This window comes from Lolium rigidum, chromosome 4, assembly GCF_022539505.1.
Source record: "Lolium rigidum isolate FL_2022 chromosome 4, APGP_CSIRO_Lrig_0.1, whole genome shotgun sequence".
NCBI classification, from domain to species: Eukaryota; Viridiplantae; Streptophyta; class Magnoliopsida; order Poales; family Poaceae; genus Lolium; species Lolium rigidum.
In genome coordinates, this window is record NC_061511.1 from 8,320,625 (window position 1) to 8,339,445 (window position 18,821).

An 18,821-nucleotide genomic window follows, 5' to 3' on the forward strand; every position below is an offset into this window, starting at 1 on the left:
ATGAACGGCATCATACGACACGTACTGGCAGCGGGTCAAGGTGGCGTTCGATGAGCGCAAACTCGTCGATCCATACTTGAACAAGACGGTGATGGAGCGCGGCGACAAGGCAATGGGCACCCATTGGGGGATCATTCAGGCGGCGTGCAGCAAGTGGCACAGCATACAGGAGGAGATCGACAAACATGTTGTGAGCGGCGAGGACTTTGAAGCAAAGGTATGCTCACTCGTCGTGGCTCCTCCGTCGAATGTATGTCGCCGTGGCTCACGGAAATCTTGAAATCGCCGACTTGTTTGTGCAGATGCGGCGGGCGCTCAACATGTACGCGGACGACTGCGACAGCCAGATATTCAAGTATCTCAATGTGTTCGCCCGCATCGCGGAGTGCGACAAGTGGAAGGCGATGCGCAAGAATCTCAGATTGAGCCAGAAAAAAACTAGCCACAACAAAATGGTTGTGGCTAGTTTTTTCTGGTTTTCACTTCGCTTATGCACACCCAAACGTGTGAGTCAGATTGAGCCAGTGCGCTGCCTAGATACGGACCACCTGGCTGAATGGCGACGATCGTCGCTCATCCACGTCCAGACCGCCCCATCGCTCGCGTCTGTTGCCGAGAGCGTCACCACCGCGCACCTACCAGAGCTTCACGCGACCCCACCACCGCTGGCGCCGGCGGTGGCAGCGGCCAGGGGAGCCATAGAAGTGAGGTCTTGTGCTGGTGCTAGGGTTGTTGCCCACCGGAGCCGCGCGGGGGAAATTCAATTATAAATTTTTTGAAGACAAACTCAGCTTTTATACAAAGTTAGATAAGAAAAAAAATCAAGATCTCGAAAATAATAAAAAAAATATAGAAGAAGGCGTTACAAATATTATTTCGCCAGCTCTCCAAAGTAAAAAAATATGGACTATGGGGACTTCAATTTTGTCTCCCTATGATCAGTACGTGTGACTGTTAGGGTATTGAGTCATTTTATTGTGGGTTGGCAAAATCATTATGTAGTGTTGCAGATTTGGTATAGTCGTGAATCAAGATAAATCCAAATCACTTATTTGTGCACAGAGGGAGCAGGTATGTTTCCACCATCACAGCATGGTGGGTGTACCGCAGTGTTGTAGCCAAGTCTATAATTCACAGATGAAAAGGATTGAATTTAATCATTAAAGATAAAATCAACTTTTATACAACTCAAAAATCAGTCGAGATCTCCAAAGTCAAAAATATGAAGAAGTCACAATATTATTTTTCGAGGTTTCCAAAGTCAAAAATGTGGAAAAAGAGACTTCAATCTTGTGTGCGGATGTATGAGTTGGTCCAGCCCACGCGCAAATCTGCAACACTACAGTTTTGCCATTTGTGGAGACATCAGTTGAGATTCCATTTACTTGTGTGGAAAATAGGACATAAACCATGGCAGCACCACAAGACTACCAAAAACTGTTTGGATTCAGAATTCAGACATATGACCCTCGATCATCTTCAATTTTCATTGGGAGCAACTTACAACCAGCATCCAAAGTGTTCATTCATCCATCCAGAACACAAGAGAGAAAATGAACCAACGAAAGGTGAAACAGGACAAACAACGCAATATATATTCACCGAGCACTGAACTATTAATGAGTTGCACTTAGGCCAACACTTCAACCAAGCCTTTACATACTACGATCCATATGGTCCAAACATGCAACCAGCATCCATTGTGTTCATTCATCTATCCAGAACACAAAATGGAAACTGAACCAACAAAAGGTGAAACAACATAATACATATTCAGCATGCACTGAATTCCATGTAGGCCAAGACTTCAACCCCAGCCTCTACATGCTAGATCCACATGTTCAAAACGGAAAACCACTCTACTGATTACTTTCTTCCTTGGATGAAGACGAATCAGCGATCGCCGTCAGTTTTCTTTATCTAAAGCATGTATCTCATCTCCACATTCACGCAGCCTCAGACTCCAGAGTCTGCCAGCCACAATATACATTATTCTCAGCTTATTGTAAGATAAGGCAAAAGTGTATTCCTCGTTGCAAAGTTCAAGGAGACGTACCGCGCTCGCGAGGGTTTCTGTCAGACGGTTGATTTCTTCAGAGATATCTGAATTTGTGTGTGTTCTAGCAACGAAGCGTTCGTCCGTTTTCTTATCATTGGTACCCCTACATGACATAAACTCAAGTTTAGTTTACTGTTGGTAATTACTACACAGTACACTGTGTTCGACAAAACACACTACAATCTATTTTCTAGCAGCTAGAAAGAGTTTCAAAATGCTGTGTGTTGAAGACAAGCACTGACCTGCCCAATGCATCATTCTCACTCAACATCGGCAACACTTCTGTCTTTGAAAATAGGAGGCTGTGATGGCTTACACCTGCTATTCCTTGTTGCTCCAGAAACTCTATATGCTCCCTCAACGACTCGTCCCTGGAAGAGGCAAAACAAGATTACTTCTCGGGCAAGAACACAGAATCATCGCCAGCAACTATATCTATCAGGGATCAAGAGCGCTGTACAGTAAATTCAAGCAAAAATACATTTTCCTTTGCGTACCCTAGTCCCTATATCATCATATCAAGAACAACAAATGCCTTGTGTATGTCACAATGTCAGCATAACACCTCAACTTTTGGTGTGCATTTTCTGACTGGTTTATTTTAGGTAATAATTGTAGCCAGTTTCATTTCAAATTTATGTTAGCATATAAAGAACCTTGAATACTCAAGAGTGTAGATATCATCCGAACTAATGGAACAAAAAAAATGTCTTACATGTCAAGCGGATGTCCGTGCTCTTCTTGCAATTGTTTCTGCGTAAGAGAAACATCAAAACCTTGTTCTGGCAGACTAAAAAGACCTTGAATCTCCTGAAATTTGAAACAGAATTAGTCATCGTATCTAGTAGGAAATCCAGCAAGCAATGACAAGTAACGGTATCATGACAAGTACACTCTGGCTGAAGTAACGTGTCTGTTCATTCTTCTCCGTGGCTGCCCTAAACAAAGCACCCTTGAGGACCTGGAAAAAAGTACCATGCAATTCAAGGAAGCAGAAGTGTGGAACTTGAAGCTACAACCTTGATATGTCACATGAAAAACACTGGAGTAAGAATTTATGTATCCTATTTGAACCTGCGACTTATATATCTTCTCCTCAACGGTTCCAGATGTCATCAAGCGGTAGACAATCACATCTTTTGTCTGTCCAATTCGATCTACCCGAGCAACACTCTGATCATCCGTACTGTTAAAAGGAGGATTGTGTTATGGAATAAAAAAATTGTAGTGAAAAGAATTCTATAAAACCAAAAGGAATAGACCTTGATCAGGATGTGTCAATGTTCAGTTACCTTGGATTCCAAGCAGGATCAACTACTATCACACGAGCTGCCTTGGTGAGTGTAAGTCCAAGACCACCAACTTTTGTGGTCAGTAAAAATATTTGAGCTCCAAGGCCCTCTTGGAAATCCTAGATATGCAAACACACAGTAAGTAAGCAACATAGCATATATAATTCAGTCCAGGCACAAAACAACATAGAAAAAGGGAAGTGCGAACCTTCACAATCCTTTCCCTCTCAGAATCCTCAGTGTTGCCATCCATGCGCAAAAAGCTGTATCCCTCTATTAGTATAGCTTCCTGTTACAATAATCGAATGTATTACAACACAGAAAGTGTGTTTGACATTAATTAGGTCTAAATAACACAGAAAATAAGTGAATATCCACATCTCAAAATTGTTTTTATAATAGACATACTAAACAACATTTGATGACAACAAAAGATCAAAGATGCCAAAAGCCACCAATAATGCTAAAGCTCTTGTCTCGAGTAATTCTGTTTCGCTATTGAATGGAAGTTGAATCTGATATGTCTCTTCTGTTGTGTTCAAATGTCTAAGACTTTTACGTAACTACAAGACGTGCATGAAATCTAACATCATTATATCTCGTAAGAAAAAAAATGCCCATTTACTCTAGTAACACAGCTTATCATGTATGCGAATATATATTAATAAAACAATATATAATAAATAATAACTCTAACTTGACTCTCACACAAATAGGGCATGCACTCCGACACAAACAAAAATTTACAACCGACCTGAATCAGGTTTAGCATTATACGAGTCTGAGAAAAAATCAGAACATGGTGTCCCTCTTCAAGAAGATTCCGCTGCAACAGTAGGAGTTAACCATTCGAGTTTAAATAAACAATACGCAGTGAAATAATAACCACTATGTGCATCAAAGAATGCTTACCAACAAGGCCAAGATAAAAAATAACTTGCATGAGACTTCCGGACCGACTTCGACTACATCATCATCATCATGAGCCATATCTGTGAGGTTCATGGCCATTTTTTCAGCCATCTCCATTTCCTGATTATTTAGCATTCCATCCATGCCTTCCAAAATGTTCTCAGCAGCTCTCTCAGTTACTATCTGTGGGTGATCACATATCTTTTTCAATACCTGTTGATAAAAAGTAAAAACATGAAACAGACAAATTTAACAAAAGAACGTGCACACAGAAAAGAAGTGATATATCAATGCCATGTAATTAGCAAATGCAGCTTCACATAAAAGATACAATCCTGCATTTCATTTTAAAAGGTGCATTATTTTTTTACCTCGGAGATAACGGAAACGACTAATAGTAAGGGAAATTTATTTTCTTCGGAATAAGATATAACAGTCAGTTAGTGCGCATGTTTAACAATAAATAAAGTAGAGTAAGAGGTGAATGAGAAAAAGACAGAGATAACATCATCATTTCCACAAGCATACCTTATACTTTTAGAGTATATTGTAAAAGCTATAGGCATTTTTTAAATCTAAGCAAGTATACTGTGAGCATAAGTGAAGTCAACTAAAGGAGTAGATGACAGCAGCAAGACAACAAATAAAGGTACACAAGATTGGGCAACGAAAAGGATTTATAAGCTTATGCAAACCGTGATTGCAGCCAGGGGATTTCCTTGCGATGCTGCTAAATGAACAAGCTCACTGTTCAGAAAAGCTTTATAAAGTTGCCTCTGCACCCAAAAGATAGACAAGTCGCAAATCGTCAGTATCTGATTACTCTACCAGTTTTGCATCAATGACAACAAATTTATACCTGGAGATCAGTTAATTGCAGCCAGATAATTAGCTCATTCTTCTTCTTCCGAAGCCACTTATTATCTGTCAAACCAGTCTCAAGGGATACTTCACTTTTCTTACGACGCAAGAAATATGGCTTCATCCGTTCTATTAATTTCTGTGAACAAATGTCAAGTACCAAACAAGAATTATAATATCTTTAGTACAGTTGTCTGGAAGTAATAATCTAGAAGGATAAGTAACATTTGCCAACGTAATGCAGCAACGAGAGATGGCATAATCTAGCTGGCCTGCCCTCTCATGATTCTACTGAAAGTGGACATTAGATAATCTGGAAATTGAATGCAGTTCAACTATGCAATTGCTTTCACATGTCAAATCGGAGATGAAAATACTACTTAGCTCATATATTGGTACATCTTTTGGCAACATAGAACTCAGCTAATGTCAAAATTGTAATTTCTCAACGGAGTCATAATGACAGGACGTAATGCTATTGCACATATTGGATTATATGAAACACGATGACATTTTACAGTACTGCGAACATACCAAATTCGCAGATAGATGGAAGAAAAAAACAATGTGGAGACACTAAAATTTCCCAAGAACAATACCAACGAGAATAGGCATTGGGACCATCTATCTCTTGGACACAAACATAGAAAAAATGGCGGTTACCTCTGCTACATCTGAAACAATGTGGAGACACTAAAGTTGCCCAACAACAATACCAATGAGGTACCATCTATATCTTGGACACAAACACAGAAAAAATGGCGGTTACCTTTCGTACATTTGAGCCTATGTGCTTTGCTCGATTGCTAGCTGTTTTGTCATTTCCTCTAATGATAGGCAGCTCATACCTTTGTCTGAACCTGCAAAAATATATAGAAATGCATAACGATAGCTGGTGCCAAATAAAGCAAGCTCACAAATGCAGGAAAGGCGAGAGAGTAAGTAAATTACTCTTCTTTTTCACCAAAGACTTCCGGGCAACAAAAATGGAAAAGCGCCCACATTTCCTACAAGAGTATGCATGCTTACTTCCATTAGTAATAGGAAGATAAAGTATATAGGAGCATTAAAAGTACCGAGGTTTTTAGTAGTTAAGTTGTTTTGTATAGGTGTTCCACTGATGGCAATCCGATTGACACAAGGTATTTCAAATAAGCTTTGGGCTCTCTGTGTATTGGGATTTTTGATAAAATGCGCCTCGTCAAGAATAACATAATTCCAAAACTCCCCCTTCTCCTCGTCATCAGCATCATTATAGAAGTCACCTCTTATCTTCTTATAATTGATCCTGACTATATCGTATGTTGTCAATAGGATACCTCCCTCCTGTACAAGACGATATGTGACTAATTAAAATATCTTGAAAGAACAAGCTACAGATTTTTTTTAAGTGGCAGTTACGCAAAAATTGAAGGCATTTCAGATAAAAAACGAGGATAGGAATGATAGACAGTAGGCATTTATGTTAGGAAACCAAACCAAACCTTGAAGGCATTTCGAAGCTCAAAGTCACGAGCATCATTCTTGTTAGAACCAGAATAGCTGTAAAAAAAGGAAAAAATAATCAATTGGCAGCGATTGATAGCTCAACCTGCGTCAATATGTGGAAATATGTCCTACTCGCTGATCATGTGCCTGAGACCAACAACTGAAAGCTCCTTGATCCAAAATCTGAGGAGTGTCTTCGGGGCAACGACTAGCACCCTCCTGATTAGACCAGAATGGAACAGCCCTGCCAGGAAGGCAGAAACCTGCAAGATAAAAGTCGGGATGCAAGTCTCTCATTGATACTGAAAATATGCTGTGGCTGAAAGGGGAAACCAGTGTCAATGTAGTTTGAAGACACAAAGCTAACTAACTAGCTCAGCAACAAGTATAATTAAAATAAGACTTAATCTTGTGTGGGATGTTCATATATACACATTTTTTGATAATATATACTCACATATTAGATTTGATAACAATTTATATTATGGAACGAAGGGAGCAGCTTGGAAGAAAGTACAATTAAACACACGATGTAAATTGGTTTCAGTCCCGTAATTCAGAAACTAAAATGCAATTTTTTGTTTACAGTAATTCTGCAGTCTGGCTAGTAGCAAATATCCACAAGAATATTCTAGTAGCAATAAGAAAGAAGTATAAGGGTGAAGCTAGCAGACCCAATAATGGCACTAAGATGGACACAAATTGACGGGTACTTTTACAATCAGTAGATGACGGTTAATTCAAGGAGGAGAAAGGATGGATGGATGGTTTAGAGCGAGGGATGTACCTGCATGGTCTTGCCAAGCCCCATGTCGTCTCCTAGTATTCCACCGGTTCCCATGCGATGGAGAGACCAGAGCCAGCGGAGCCCCTCGAGCTGGTGGGGGTAAACACTAGTGGAAAACTGCTCTTTTGCACCGGTTCAAAAGGCCCATATGCACCGGATGGCCAACCGGTGCAAACCATCCGGTGCAAAAGGCCCCCCCCCTTTTGCACCGGTTCTCTTACGAACCGGTGCTAAAGGGGTCTCCACGTGGCCGGCTGTGGGGCGCTCGGCGGGGAGCTTTTGCACCGGTTCGTAATACGAACCGGTGCAAAAGGGTTGGGCCGCGGCAGCATTTTAGTGCCCTTCCCTGCCGCGGCAGACTCTGCCGCGGCAGGGAATTGCACTAAAACGCTGCCGCGGCAGAGACTCTGCCCCATTCGAAATACGGTATAATATTAATGCAGACAATTCACATATATATATATAGGAAACCATTGTATTACATATATCGATCAAAGTGACACACGTTCATGCATATATATATATGTCTACATCAACATTGATATTGGCGGTTGTCCACATAGTGTTCTCCATCTGGAGCTATGACTTGGTCAAGTAAGAACCCCGCCAGTTCTTCTTGAATTGCTCGTACACGCTCTGTTGCTAGAAGACCGTTCCGCAACCGTTCGATCTAATAATTTGAAGAAGGTACGATGGTCAGTATATATATATGTGTGTATGTGAATGAAACACAAGGTGATCGATAAAATAAAGCCATGAATGTTGTTTAATTACTTACATCAAGTTGTTCCAAAATGTCCCTCTTATGGTGGGTATTCTGGCGGATGAACTCGCAAACGTAGAACCCGCATAAATTATTCCCGTCCTCCTGCCTCAAGCACTTTACGAGAACAAAGTTCAATCAAAATAATATATATATAATCAAGGATGATAATAATGGTATTGAAACTACAATCAAAGAGATGCGCGGCCTAGCCAGTAGTACTTACCGGTACATGTTTTATTCGAAGTTCTTTATTCTTTAAACCCGGAGACTTGTTGGTGAACCGTTTTCAAGCCTTGAGGAGGATATCAGCCATGTCCCCCACGCCTCAAGGGGTTTACTCTTCGAGTCCATGACTTCTACTATCCCGGTGTCGGGTTCAATGACTAGCGAGGATATAGTGAAACCTGCGGACACACATATATATGCATAACTCATCAATTACACTTAACACATGGAGTAAGCGAAAAAGATTTAATGTGTGAAGACGAGTAACACTCACGCGAACTTGTAAGGAAATAGTATTGCCCTTTTGTATGAGTTTTTCCTTAAGACATATACCAAGTTATTCTCCGTGTCCTTGGGAGAGTTGTCGACAGTATACCCATTCACGGTATATGGGTCAACGAACCCAAGATCATAGATTTGCCCCTTGCGGCATTCGCGAATCTTCATTCTGCATAATACAGTGAGAGTATGGTTATATGCTAGCAATAATGGACGAGTCGCGGTAGAGACTTAATTACATAAATAATACTTACAGACGAGTATGCACTCAGCGAGAGATTTGTCGAGGGCGTCTTGGTTGAATAACTGAAATAATTCACAAAATTCGATGTTCATCACGTCAATTCGCCCGTAGTGCTCATCTCTTATTGCCACCATGATCCGGTTACGGCCGTCCTTACATGCATCCAAGTACCAATTATGTAGTCTTCGCAGCTTGTGTTGATAGATTAGGCAACTCCGCAGCTACGACAAGAGGTTCCCCGTATGTGTAATGGTATGCTAATTGGACATCGTCCGTGGCCATGAATTCGATGCGGCTTAAGTACTCGGGAATACTCATACCGGCCGCATCTGCCTCATCTTTGTATAGTTTTACCATCGTTGGATCAAGGCACGCTAGGACATCGGGATACACTTGGAGCGGGGGCACGAGTTTTTCGGGCTCCAAGCTGGGGAACTGGTTTCCCATCTACCTTACTTTTTTCCCACCGCTCTTTTGCTAACACATTTGACTTGCGAATAGACCGGTCATAGTTCGATGAAAGACTTGGCTCGAGGTTGATGAAGGTTCTTCAGCAGTTTCAACTTCTTTTCCGGAGATATAGCTGGCTCCGGCTCAAGCCGGGGCTTTTTAAGTTTCAACATTTGTTGCTTGTGCTTGTTCAGCTACGATCTTGGCATTTTCCTCAAGCCGTATAGTCATAAGGTCTCTTGGGAGGAACCTTAGGCACTCTTGGGAGGGGCTCTTCTTTGCGTCTCGGTGATTTGTTACGACTCAGCTGTGTCGTAGCGGCCCGCCTAATTTTCCTCTTATACTTGGGCGGCGGAGAAGGCTCACGCGGCGGCGGGAGATGGCTCACGCGCCGGCGGGGAAGGCTCACGCGGCGGCGGAGATGGCTCACGCGCCGGCGGGGAAGGCTCACGCACCGGAGACGGCTGCATCGGTGGAGAATGCTGGCTCGGTGGAGACCTTGTTGGCGCCTTCCAACCCGGAATCACAATGAATTCCTTTCGCCATAGAAGCCGTAGTGTTCTTGGCCTCTCCCAGCTCTAGCAAATCCCCTTCACCGGCGGGGTGGTCAAGCCTCGGCGGCCCATACCCATCCATAACTTGATCCACCCCGGCAACGGCGTATCCAGGTGGAACCGGCTTGAAGTGATATCTTTGATCGAGTACCGGCGGTAAGACATAGCCGATCGCCGCCTTGAGCGTTAAGTAGCCCATCGTTTGGAAATGTAGCTCACAAGGTGTCGACTACGTGATAAAGTCCACAGGGTAGAGATCGAGAAGGCATCTGCGGATCCACGGGGAGGGAGGAGCCATCTGCGGATCCACATCCGCATCATCACCGGGCAGCTCCGTGGAAGCCACGCTTGCTCTTCCGCTGAGATCCTCGGCCGGTAGCATCGAATGCAACTTCTTCTATCCACGGATTAGGTTGAGGTTGGGTGACCGTGGCTGAGGCTGACATTATCATCCTCACTTGCTCCTCTAGCTTAGCAACGCGTTCTTGAACCACATCCTTTTGCCTCCGACGGCTTCTATCGGGATATTTCTTCGTTTCAGCGCGGAAACCCAATACACCACGGCTTGCCACCTGGTATGGTTCGTGTTCGTCCCGGGTGTTCAGGGATTCCCAAGGGCGCGTGTGAGCTGGTCCTTCTCTCTTTCGGGACGGAACTTCCCCTCTTCAACTTCCTTTGCGGCATTTCTAAAGGCTTCGATGGGAAGTGGGTTTTCCCGATGTCTTTGTGTATATATGCAGAACCCTTGTGCGTCCAACGTGCCCCCATGCGCGTAAAACCAATCCCTTGACCGCTGGTTCCATTTCCGTACCTCTGGCTGGATCCCGTTCTTAATTAGGTCATTCTCCCATTTCTCCCACTTAGGTCTGCCAGCCTTGTAGCCTCCTCGCCCCATGGTATGGAAGTACATCTTATTAGCAGCATTTTTCTTGTTGGTGTCTGACCTTGTCTTTGCCCTCTCCGATGTCTTGTACTTCACAAATGCCTCCCGAGTGGTCTTTTATCTTCTCATAGGGGCCCTTGAAATCTGGAGTCTTCTTTTTCTTGATAAAGGAGTTGTCCAATTTCTTCTTGTAGTCGTTGAACTGCGTTGCCATCTTCTTAAGAGCCCACTTCTTGACTCTTCGTTGTATGCTATTCAGCTCGGGATCCTCAGGGTCTGGCCTTTTATTATCACTATCAGAGTCGGTGGCTCCGGAAATGTGAAATTTACCATGAGTTTCCTAAACATCAGATTTTTGGATCTCGTATCGACGTAAGTAACTCCTTTGTCCTCCTTTGCAGGTTTCTTCCATTCTTGAGTGGTGATCGGGATGGTGTCCCTAACAATAACTCCGCATTGACTTACAAACTTTTTTGCGTGATCCTTGGGAGAAATCGGTTCGCCGTCTATAGCGATTTCCGTGATGATGCACCTTTCATGGTCTTCCATCTTTACGGCCGCGCCTCGTTTAGTTCTGCCGAGTAGAGTGTGTTGATTGGGAGGTCTAAAAGAAGAAACAACGTTAATATATGTATATGCACATATACTGTAGGCTTGGTTAATTAATATATATACACCTCGACGTGGTGAGCTTCTCCCTCGCGGTCGTCACCTTCTCCCTCACCGGAGCCGTCTCCACGGTGGTCTTGATCATCTTCCTCATCGAGGCCGTCTCCTCGGGTTCGCTCGTCTCCCTCGCCGGATTGGTTTAGGTAAAGAGAGGTGATATCGTCATCATCACGGATAATCTCCTCGACGAGGTATTCTTGTTCTAGGTCTCTTTCCATAGTTTACGCAAAGACTTAAAAGTTATTCTAATGCTATAAACACAACGAAGCTAGATTATTCTGCAAAGACTTACAAGTTTCTGCAAAGACTTACAAGTAATTAAGAATAATGCTCAATACATGATCAATAATAGTGCTGAAAGCGAGATAGTGCGATTACATGCATACATAGATCGATAATACATCAATCACTACTACAAACACTCAACCGCGCAGACCGGGTCCTAGAGGGCGCCGACCGGGTCCTGAGCCGCGGCCAGGTGTGCCCCCAAAGCCACGGAACAACAACGGGAGCATAGCTAACATGAGATCCCTGCATAACGCTCCATCCGCCCCTATACATGTTGTCTAACGCATACATGTAACGGCGAACGTGCTTGGTCCTCCGCTTCAATGCCGCTGAGCTACCTCCTCCGGCGGGGCCGGCTCCCTCTGAAACGAACGTGGCCCATAAGACCTCCACCAGAGAATATCCGGGTCGACGACGGGACCCGGATTCCGCACCAAGGTGCGCGCCCGGAAGATAACACCTCCCAGTGCCACCCCGGCGGAGCCCGGTCCCGGACTTCCCCCATCTGCTGCATCTCCTCTAAAGCTGTCCTAGCTCCGGGACGCGGAGGCCGCGGCATCGTATGCAAACTAACAAATATAATAATAAAGTACTTATGAATATGAATGAAACTAACTAAATTTTGTCTAACACATACTAATAAAGTACTTACTACTTTTTTCTAACACATACTAATAAAGTACTTACTACTTTTTTCTAACACATACTAATAAAGTACTTACTACTTTTTTCTAACTAAATAACTAAATTTTCTAACTAAATAACCTAACTAAAATCTCGAACTAAATTTTCTAACTAAAACTAACAAATTTAAACCTAACTAATTAAAATCTAACAAAACCTAACAAATATTCTAATAAAACCTAACAAAAATGTAACTAATTCTAACAAAACTAAAATCTAACTAATTCTAACAAAACTAAAATCTAACTAATTCTAACAAAACCTAACAAAAATCTAACAAAATCTAACTAATTCTAACAAAACTGTAATTAAAATCTACTAAAATCTAACTAAAAAAAGAAAAAAAAAGGAGGGCCGGGGGGTGCGGCCTCACCTTGGCCGGCGCGCGGCGGAGGGGTGGGGCGCGGCGGCGGCGCGAGCGAGCGGCGGGCGGGCGCGCGGCCGAGGTGGTGGGGCCGGCGGCGGCGCGCGGAGGAGGCCGAGCAGCAGGGCGCGCGGCGCGGGCGGGGCGCGGCGGCCGGCGCGCGGGCGCGGCGTGCGGGCGGGCTGGCGGCGGCGCGCGGGCGCGGCGGCGGCGCGGGCGGGCGGCGGGCGACGGCCGGCGACGGCGCGGGCGGGCGGGCGGGCGGCGCGGCCGGGGAAAAAATTGGGCAGAGTTTCCCCTGTATTTCTGTCCTCGCGCGAAGTGGAGAAGAAGGGGCGCGCGGGGGCAGTTATACTGCGACCAGCACCGGTTCCAGCCACGAACCGGTGCAAAAGGGTCAAATTTTGGCTGAAAATTTTTGCTTTCTTCCCGCCTTTTTTCCCTGATTCGCGCGGGATCGAGTTCCCGCCACGACGCTGCGCGGGTTTCCGCCACGACGCCGCGCGGGATATGTTCCCGCCACGACACCGCGCGAGACATTTTCTGCGGCACGACGCCGCGCGGGATATTTTCCCGCCACGACGCGCAGCGCGGAGATTTCCCGCCTAAACGCCCTCTATAAATAGTACGCCCCCGTGTCTCCCATTTCACTCATCACCAAACCCTAGCCCATTGCACAATGCCCCCAAAGCCGCACCCGCCGCCGGTGGAAGTGGACCCGCAGCTCGCGGAGATAGAGGAGTGGGAGGAGGCTGCTGCGGCAAGAGGCGGCAACCGGGAGGGCAGCGGCGGATGAGGTGGACCCGCAGCTCGCGAGAGATAGAGGAGTGGGAGGAGGCAGCGCTAGCGGCTACCATAGAAGCATTTGAGAGGCGAGTCTCCGGGAACTGCATAAGCGGCCGCGTGTGATGGATCTGGATAGTGAGGAGATGCATAAGCGTCGTCGTGAGGAGGAGCTGCGGCGGGAGGCGGCATCCGGGAGGGCAGCGGCGGATGCGCGGAAGAACTAGTAGAAGTTGTTATTTTAGTTTAAGTTTAGTTACCGTATCTTGTTAAATTTCAATAAAGTCGTTGTCGTTTTATCCCGGTTAATGGCTGGAACCGGTGCTAAAGACGGTTGATTAGTTTATATACCCCTTTATCACGTTATTTGCCTTATCCGGGGTGGTTTCATCCGGGGGAGGGGATTATCTGGAGGCACACACCGCCCGAGTAACTCTTCCCGCAAGTCCCGCTCGGAAGCTGCTACTATATATACACCCAACAACCAGTAGGTGAGGATAAATTTGCAAACATGTGTATCTAGAAAAATAATAAACTTGGATAATTGCATTTAGTTCAAACGACCAATGTTACTGATACATATCACAACAAACGCTTCACGAGTATGAGCTCAAGGTACATTATGATCGCTTCGACCGTAACCATGGAGTATCTTCAGCATTTAACGCGATGGTTGGATCAATGTTCACTTGTGAAGGGCGGAATTTCAGCAAACTTATTATAATCTTCCGACATGTCCGTCTTGTCCTCGACTCCCACGATGGTTCTTTTCCCCGAAAGAACTATGTGACGCTTTGGCTCATCGGATGAGCTCGTTTCCTTATGTTTTCTTTTCTTCGGTCTAGAGGACATGTCCTTCACATAGAAAACCTTGAGCCACATCATTGGCTAGGACGAATGGTTCGTCTCTGTAACCAAGATTGTTGGTATCCACTGTTGTCATTCCGTACAGCTGGTCTACCTTTACCCCTTTTCCATCCAGCTTGAACCATTTGCACCGAAATAAAGGGACCTTAAAAGAAGGTCCATAGTCAAGTTCCCATATCTCCTCTATGTAACCATAATATGTGTCCTTTTGGCCACTTGCTAGTGTTTGTTGCATCAATGCGGACACCACTGTTTTGGTTGGTGCTCTTTTTATCTTGGGCGAACGTGTAGAAGGTATTTCCATTTATCTCGTACCCCTGGAAAGTCACTATAGTCGAAGATGGTGACCCAGCCAACATGTACAACTGATCTACAACATTGTTTTTATTCAACCGCCGAATGTCTGCATATGTTTATGCGTAATCCGATCTTGAGCTCGCCCCGGATGTTACGAGCGCACAATATTCTTGTGATCGGTGACATACGGGGCCACCAAGGTGGAACTTTGTAGAACGTGTAGTGTGCTTGAGTGAAAGAAATGCCGTCCCTACATATCATTGATTTCCTTCCTAGCGTGCCTTTTCCACTTAGTCGCCCCTCATGTCGCGATTCGGGAACACCAATCGACTTAAGGTCGGGAATGAAGTCAACGCGGAACTCGATGACCTCCTCTCGTTCCATAGCTCTTGGAGATGCTTCCTTCCGGCCTAGCACGGTTATGAACATATTTCTTTAAGACCCCCATGAACCTCTCGAAGGGGAACATATTGTGTAGAAAGACAGGACCGAGGATGGCAATCTCTTCGACAAGGTGAACCAGGAGATGTGTCATAATATTGAAGAAAGATGGTGGAAACACCAACTCAAAGCTAACAAGACATTGCACCACATCCTTACGTAACCTTGGAAGACTAGCTGGATCGATTACCTTCGAGATATCGCATTAAGGAATGCACATAGCTTCACAATGGGTATTCGAACATTTTCCGGCGAAGCCCCCTCGGTGCAACCGGAAGCAAGCTGCGTCATAATAATGTGGCGAGTCATGCGACTTCGAGTTCCGGAATGTTTTCTTCTCCATATTTATAATTCCCTTTATATTGGAGGAGAAGCCGGACGGGACCTTGATACCGTAAAGGACTTCAAAAAAGATATCCTTCTCTGCTTTGGTAAGAGCGTAGGCGGCGGGACTTAAGCGACTCCCTGTATCCTTGTAATCCTGTTCTTGCTTGTCTTTTGGGACTTTCATACGATACTCGGTCCTCCCGTGCTTCCGGTGTATCTTTTGTCTTCCCATACACGCCTAAGAAACCTAGCAGGTTCACGCAAAGATTCTTCGTCACGTGCATCACGTCGATTGAAGAGCGGACCTCTAGGACTTTCCAATAGGGTAGATCCCAAAATATAGATTTTTTCTTCCACATGGGTGCGTGTCCGATAACGTCGTCATTCGGAACAGATTGGCCGCCAGGACCCTTTCCAAAGATTACTTTTAGGTCCTTCACCATATCAAGTAAAGCATCACCGGTACGGAGTTCGAAGCTTCACCCGGCGATCTGCCTCACCTCCGAAATGATTGCCTTTCTTTACGACGGGGTGCCTCTTTGGAAGAAATCGACGATGCCCTGGTACACAACCTTCTTACATTTATGCAAATAGGCACCTTCGGTCTCATCTAAACAGTGCGTGCATGCATTGTATCCCTTGTTTGTCCGTCCCGAAAGGTTACTAAGAGCAGGCCAATCATTGATGGTCACGAAAAGCAACGCTCGTAGGTTAAATGACTCCTGTTTGTACTCATCCCATGCATGTACACCTGGTTTGCTCCACAACTGTAAGAGTTCTTCAAATAATGGCTGTAGGTACACATCAATGTCATTGCCGGGTTGCTTTGGGCCTTGGATGAGCACTGGCATCATAATGAACTTCCGCTTCATGCACAACCAAGGCGGAAGGTTATAGATACATAGAGTTACGAGCCAAGTGCTATGACTCGCAGCTCTGCTCCCCAAAAGGATTCATTCCATCTGTACTTAGGCCAAACCTTAAGTTCCTCGCGTCATCCGCAAAATCCGGGAACTCTCTATCGATTGTCCTCCACTCGCGACCCATCGGCGGGGTGTCTCAGCATCTCGTCTTTCTTACGGTCTTCTTTGTGCCATCGCAACAACCCGGCATGCTCTTTATTTCTGAACGGACGTTTCAACCGTGGTATTATAGGAGCATACCACATAACCTTGGCAGGAACCCTCTTCCTAGGGGCTCGCCCTCAACATCACCGGGGTCATCTCGCCCGATCTTATACCGAAGTGCGATGCATACCGGACATTTTTCCAAATTTTCATACTCAGCGCGGTAGAGGATGCAGTCATTAATGCATGCATGTATCTTCAAGCACCTCTAATCCTAGAGGGCGAGAGAACCTTCTTTGCTTCGTACGTACCTGTCGGGCAATTCGTTATTCTTTGGAAACCTCCTCTTCATTATTTTCGATAACTTCTCAAATGGCTTGTCACATATACCAGCCTCCTGCCTTCCATTGCAGCAACTCCGGGGTGGCACCGAGCTTTGTGTTGCCATCTTCGCAATTTGGGTATAACTTCTTTTTGTGATCATCTAACATGCCCTTTAACTTTCGCTTCTCGTTTTCTGTTTCTACTTCTCTGTGTGCACCAGCGATGGCCCGACGAAGATCTTCATCAACGGGCTCATATGATGCCTCTTCATCTTCACCTCCTCCCGCATCTTCATCTTCATCATGCCCTGTTGCGGTATCACCGTAGTTAGGGTACATATCATCATCCTCTTCTTCTTCTTCGTCGTCTTCCATCATAACCCCTCTTTCTCCATGCTTGGTCCAACAATTATAGCTGGGCATGAAACCTTTCCAAAGCAGTGTGAGTGAATGACTTGCCATTCAGGGTATTGCTTCAAGTTATGGCAATCAACACATGGACAACACATAAAACCATCCGCCTGTGGGTTTTCCTGAGCCACACGGATAAATTCTTCGAGGCCCGATCTGAACTCGGGTAGACGTCGGTCAACGTACATCCATTGCCGCCGGTTCATCTACATCAAATAATTAATTAAGTTTATCAATAAACAATTACAAAACATCATAATATTTATAAATAGTGGAAATTAGCACCGTACAAATGAAAGGCTTAAGTTGTTGCTTAAACCTTGATCGAGGAGGGAAAGAAAGAGGAGAAAGCTTAAGTGTCGCTCCGGCACCTCATCTCATTTTTATTTTGTGTAAAATCAAGCGAACTCATTCTCTCAGACATTTCATCGAGCACCTTGTTTGCATGCCAAAGAAATGCAAGGTAGCACTCAACACACACACCTTCTCCTAGCAAAAATGAAGTGGAGTGGGCTGTTTGGCCGGGTAGCTGAGCTGAAATAGGGCTGCGGACCTTTAGCAGCGGTTCGTGTTACGAACCGGTGCAAATGGTCTATCTTTTGCACCGGTTCGTAACACGAACCGGTGCTAAAGGTTCCTCGGCTGACACATGCCTGGCGACGAAGCTTTTGCACCGGTTTGTGTTACGAACCGGTGCAAAAGATAGCTCATTTGCACCGGTTCGTAACACGAACCGGTGCAAAGGTCTCTCGGCCGGCTGCGCACCACGAACCGGTGCTAATGACCCCTTTTAGCACCGGTTCGTGCCAAATCCGGTGCAAAAGCCATTTGGGGCAAAAAACCAAAGCCCTTGTTTCTACTAGTGAAAGCTTGTTGAATATCCGTGCAGGGAGCTTGTACACGGCGCCATGCCGCTTCCGCCGGCGGCCTCCATCTCGAAATCTGGAAGTTCTTCCTCCTCATCCCTCTCCTCCTCCTGGTCCGCCGAATAGGTGTCGCGGTCGTCGTCTTCATCTCTGCAGTCCTCGGTGGGCTCGTCCATCTCCCAGCTTCCGACATCCTGCAGCTCGTGGTGGTCGTCGGTGGGGTACGGCGGGCACGGGGAGGAAGAGGTGCTGCTGAGCTTGCATAGGCGGCGGCGGCCAGGAAGTTTCACCTTCCTCATGCCCATATGCTCGTGGTGGTCGCCGGCGGGGTCCGGCGGGCACGGGGAGGGAGAGGTGCTGAGCTTGCATAGGCGGCGGCGGCCAGGCAGCTTCACCTTCCTCATGCCCATATGCTCAGGTTCTGCACTCAGTGCAAGGGAATCGACCAATGGAGCGAATCAGCGGATGGAACGATTGATGAATTGGGGGAAGTAGATGGATTAGGAGAGAGGGGTTTATATACAGGTGCAGTACAACTGAAAGCCTATGATCTAGGAGATGCACAACGTGCACCTAGAGTGCGCGGTGATCACAGCGCGTGCGTCGGCGTCGGCTGTTCAAATTTCGAAATTCG

General features: G+C 45.6%; 1 pseudogene; it reads right to left on the reverse strand.

Annotated features, from left to right (window-relative positions):
* Window positions 1–1,586: 1,586 nt before the first annotated feature.
* On the reverse strand, window positions 1,587–18,591 carry LOC124646652 (annotated as a pseudogene).
* Between the last annotated feature and the right edge of the window lie 230 nt (window positions 18,592–18,821).